This window comes from Schistocerca americana, chromosome 4 (assembly GCF_021461395.2).
Source record: "Schistocerca americana isolate TAMUIC-IGC-003095 chromosome 4, iqSchAmer2.1, whole genome shotgun sequence".
Classification (NCBI taxonomy): domain Eukaryota; kingdom Metazoa; phylum Arthropoda; class Insecta; order Orthoptera; family Acrididae; genus Schistocerca; species Schistocerca americana.
This window is the reverse complement of record NC_060122.1, coordinates 35,914,509-35,920,215: the sequence shown is the minus strand read 5'-3', so window position 1 is coordinate 35,920,215 and position 5,707 is coordinate 35,914,509.

Genomic DNA, 5,707 nt, shown 5'->3' with positions numbered 1-5,707 from the left:
TTCTTTCATTAGCATTTGTAACATGTTGGCAATGTTTACTGTCTGCAAGGTCTCTGCCCCCGCCGCGTCATTAGACGTGACGTCATGTATTAAAGTGGGCTCTGACTGAGACTTTGAAATTTTTGTGGTGGACGGCCTATTGTCAAAATTTCCGTTAACACTTGCGTCAATATGTGATGAATCGTCACTACCGGTTGCTGTCGTAAAGTCATTTTCTAACATTTGTCTCGCGTTCGAGTCGGATTGAGTCTGAATAGTATGTCTTTGCTGTTCCATCTTTGCGTATTGTTTCCTAGTTAGGACCATGCCACACGTAAGATATGCTTCAAGAAAATGAAGTTTGACACTGGTTTTAAAATAAAATGCAGTTGAACATGAATCGCTCGTAGCAACAATGGCTGTTTGTTAATTTAAAATGGTTCAAATGGCTCTGAGCACTATGCGATTTAACTTCTGAGGTCATCAGTCGCCTAGAACTTAGAGCTAATTAAACCTAACTAACCTAAGGACATCACACACATCCACGCCCGAGGCAGGATTCGAACCAGCGACCGTAGCGGTCGCTCGGCTCCAGGCTGTAGCGCCTAGAACCGCACGGCCACTCCGGCCGGCTTTGTTAATTTAAAAATGTAAACTGAATATCGGATTATTCTTAATGGGTGCTGGCCATGTTACAACGTATCGTACAGAAGTCGGCCATAATGTACACTCGTGTATTGGTATTGTTGCAGAAGTTATTGTTTAAGGAAAAGTACTGAGAATGAAATTTATCACCGAAAACTGCTATGCGCGAAAGAAATACTACAGAATCTACTGAAAAGCTAATACACTGAATTATGCGTCTGGTCAAGGCTGCCAATGCAAAGATGCTGGAAGCTTCGTTGCGTCTTCCCGCAAAATTTTAGAATTGGAAAATATCTTTAGATTTTTGTTATTTCTCATATATTCACGTCCAGGCCCAGAAAGTTGATTTTTCACATGAAACAAGGAGAACAATGTAACAAATGACAAAATAACAAATCCGACACGCAGTCGCCAATGTAAAATAAAAAAATAAAAAAAATATAATATACGAATTATTGTATATGTATGATAGTGATTGGTTGTAATTAATACTTGCTTATGTAAAACGTGGACGTTTAATTATTTGGTACCAGACGCTTGACAATGGCTTTTTCGTAAATGTAATGTTATTCGTAGTTGACCGTGAAATGTAACTCCAATAATTGGACTTCGTATTTAAATCGTTTCCAAAGACTGCTGCGGTAGGTGCGGACTCAAAATCTCAATATTAGAATAATTTGCCAGCCATTTCAATACGTCGTACAGAGGTGACTGTCTACTAAACATAAACAAGTTTACACAGTTAGTTAAATCAGATATATTCAACGAATAAGCCTACAGTTAAATAATTCAACCTACATTCATAAATATAGAATCTTTACAGAGTCGAGTGCCTAGTGAGATTGCAACTCGCAGTGTTCTTATATAACATCAAATATGGCGGTGTGCCAGTTAATAAAATATACGTACTTCCCGCACTAACTATTGTACATGACCTACTTCTTCTTAATCAAACATAAAAGTGTCGTAATTGTATTTTGTTTTATCAGCGGCATAGCGCTGCAGTTCTGTCCAATGGGCTTTATTTATTTGTCAGAGATTAATGATTTAATTAAGATTTCGCGTTTCCGAGGAAACTCATGCACGCCGTGCAAATGTGCCTTTATAAGGCTCTATACGATTTCTCCAAGTGTCAAACGCGGCTACGATCACTGAATGGAAGATCTCCTGGGAGTCAAGTAGCTTATTTCATTTGCACCGCTGCCAGTTTACTGTAACACTTGCACCCTCACTTTGATGATGCAATGCACAGATTACGTCGCGATCCAGTACTAGAGGCCTCACATTGACGATGCAACACACAAATTGCTTCGCGATTCAATACTACAGGCTCCAACCGACGTATCTACAGGTGACTATCGCGGCTATGGTCACCATATGGAAGTTTTCCGTGTAGTCCTGTTGATTCCGATGCACCACTGGCATTTTACTGTAACCCTCGCTCCATCACATTGACGATGCAACACACAAAAATTCGTCGTGATTCAGTACTATAGGCTCCAGCCGATCTTTCTCCAAGTGACTATCGCAGCTACAGACACCGTAAGGAAAATCTCCTGGGAGACAAGTTGCTTGCAGCATTGGTAATTTACTCTAACATTTGCTCCCTTGCATTCACGCTGCAGCACACAAATAGCCTACCAATTCAGATCTATAGGCTGCACCCGACCTCTCTCAAAATGACCATCGCTTCTAAGGTCACCGTAAGAAATTTCTCATGGGAGTTACGTTTCTTGTTTACGATGCATCAGTGCCAATTTACTGTAACCCACGCACCCTCACATTCATTACGCAACACACAAATTGCGTCGCGAAATAATAACACTGTCTGCAGCCGCCTTACCTCCAAGCGACTAAGACGGCTACGGTCACCGTATGGAACTTCCCCTGTTAGTCAAGTTGCTTATTTCCCAAGCAACAGTGCCATCTTACTGTAACCTTTGAACACTCACATTAACGATGCAACGCACAAATTAAGTCGTGAACAATACTACAGGCTCCAGCCTAACCCCTTCCAAATGGCTAGTGCAGCTACGGTCACAGTAAAAAATTTCTCCTGGGAGTCAAGTTGCTTAATTCAGATTAACCACAGATAGTTTCCTGTAATACTCGCACCGTCACTTTGACGATGCAACACATAACTTGCCTCGCGATTCAATACTACAGGCTCCAGCCGTCCTATCTCCCGGTGACTATTGTGGCTACGAACACCGTATCGACCGTCTCCAGGGAGTCAAGGTCCGTCTTTCCGATGCACCACAGCCAGCATAATGTAACACTCGCACCCTCAGATTGACGATGCAACACGTAAATTGCGTCGCGATTCAATACTACAGCCTCCACCTGTCCTCTCTCCAAGTGACTGTCGCGGATACGGTCACCGTAAATACGAGGGCGGTTCAGAAAGTAACCTCCGATTGGTCACAGTGCGGGTTTTGGGGGGAGTAGCGACGCCATCTGTGCGTTCACGCACTCAACAGGTTAGTCGGCATCAAGCCGTGGTCGAGTGAACGTCATACCTGCGCTAGTTTAGTTTTTGTGGCAGTTTGAAATGTGTGCTGCAATAGAAAACCCCGCCAAATGTGAAGTGCGTGCTGTCATAAGGTTTTTTACAGCCAAAGGATATTCTGCAGCAGTTATTCATCGTGAGCTTTGTGCCGTGTACGGACCAAGAGTTATGAGTGAAGGAGTTGTCCGTGAATGGGTACGTTTATTTAAAAGTGGACGAGAAAACGTTCATGATGAAGAGAGGAGTGGTAGACCATCATTGGTGACTGACGAACTCGTTCAGACAGTTGATGCAAAAGTTCGTGAAAATCGACGTTTCTCAATGTCGGAGTTGTCTACTGGTTTTCCACAGATTTCTAAGACTCTCTTGTACGAGATAGTGACAGCAAGATTGGGTTACCGTAAGTTCTGTGCACGATGGGTGCCCAAAATTCTTACCGACCACCACAAAACTCAAAGAATGGCCTCTGCATTAGACTTTCTGTCACGTTATGAGGACGAAGGAGAACCATTGTTAAACAGAATCGTGACCGGTGACGAAACCTGGATTAAGTACGTGAACCCTGAGACAAAATAACAATCAAAGATGTGGGCACATTCAAATTCGCCTACCAAACCAAGAAAAGCCTCGCAAGATTTTTCTGCCAGAAAACTGATGGCAACGGTGTGTTGGGATGCCAAAGGGGTGTTGTTGGTTGAATTCATGGAACGTGGTACGACCATTAATCAAGACGTGTACTGTGAAACAATAAAAAAGTTACGACGGGCTATACAGAACAAACGCCGTGGTATGCTGACATTCGGTATCGTTTTTTTGCACGATAACGCCCGTCCTCACTCTGCTCGCAGAACAACGGCCCTTCTTGAGTCCTTCAAGTGGGACGTTATCAACCATCCACCTTACAGCCCAGACCTGGCACCAAGTGATTATCACCTCTTCATGCATTTGAAGAAATGGCTCGGGTCACAGCGGTTTGATGACGACGAAGAGCTCAAAGATGCGGTCACAGGCTGGCTCCAGGCACAAGCGGGTGATTTTTATGCAGAAGGAATTTCAAAGCTTGTGAAGAGATACGATAAGTGCCTCAATCGCTATGGAGACTATGTAGAAAAATAGTGCAAAGATGTAGTTGTAAGATGTATATATTAAAATATTTTTATTTAACTTGGTGTATTTTTTTAAATCAACCGGAGGTTACTTGTCTCCCAGGAGACAAGTTGCTTACTTCCGACGCATCACTGCCAGTTTACTGTAACCCTCGCACCATCCCACTGAAGTTACAACAAACAAATTGCTTCGCGATTCGGTACTACAAGCTCCAGCCGAACTCGATCCAAGTGACTACCGCGGCTACGGTCACCGAATGGAACTTCTCCTGGAATTCAAGTTGGTTGATTCCGATGCACCACAGCCAGCTTAATGTAACCCTCGCACACTCACATTGACGATGAAATACAGAAATTGCATTAGGATTCAATACAACAGGCCCCATGCCGACGTCTGTCCAGGCGAGTAACGGTTCAAACGATCTGGCTTGGAAACTTTCCTGGGAGTCCAGTACTTGTTTCGGATGGAAAACTGTAGGTTTCTGCAGCCCTCGCACCTTCACATTCAGGATGAAACAAGGAAATTGCAACGGTATCGAATACAACAGGCACCATGTCGACTTCTGTCCAGGGGACTATCGCTTCAAACGGTTTGTGCTTGGAACATTTATTGGTAAACCAGTAGTTGTTTCCGATGCACCACTGCAGGATTACTGTCACCCATAGACCTTAACATTAACGATAAAACACAGAAATTGCCTCAGGATTGAATGCAACAAGCACCATGCCGATTTATGTGAAAAAATGTGAAATGAAGTCCCATGCTTCTTTACAGAGCGTAGGGGAACGATGCGGGAGACCCGCACCGTCTTACTAGGCAAGGTCCTAGTGGAGGTGGTTTGCCGTTGCCTTCCTCCGACCGTAATGGGAATGAATGATGATGATGAAGATGACACAACAACACCCAGTCATCTCGAGACAGGAAAAATTCCTGACCTTGCCGGAAATCGAACCCGGGACCCCGTGCTTGAGAAGCACGAGCGCTACCGCGAGACCACAAGGGACGATTTATGTAAAGGCGAGAAACGCTTCAAACAGTCTGTGCTTGGAAACTTTCCTGGGAGTTCAGTGCTTGTTTCCAATGCAACATTGCAGGTTTACTGTAACCCTTGGATCTTCGAATCGACGATGAAACACAGATATTGCATTGGAACTGAATACAGCGTTCATCATGACGACTCCTATCCAGCATGTAATACTTTAAACGGTACTTGGAACGTTTCCTGGAAGTGCAGTAGTTGTTTCCAATGCATCACTGCAGGCTTACTGTAACAGTTTTAGCATCACATTGACGATGAAACACAGCAAACGCATGGCTATTGAATACAACAGGCACCAAGCTGACTTCTGCCTGAGCGAATAACGCTTCAAACGGTCTGTGCTGGGAACCGTTTCTGGGAGTCCAGTAGTAGTTTGCGATGCACCACGGCAGGTTTATTGTAACCTTTCGACCTTCACATTGACGTTG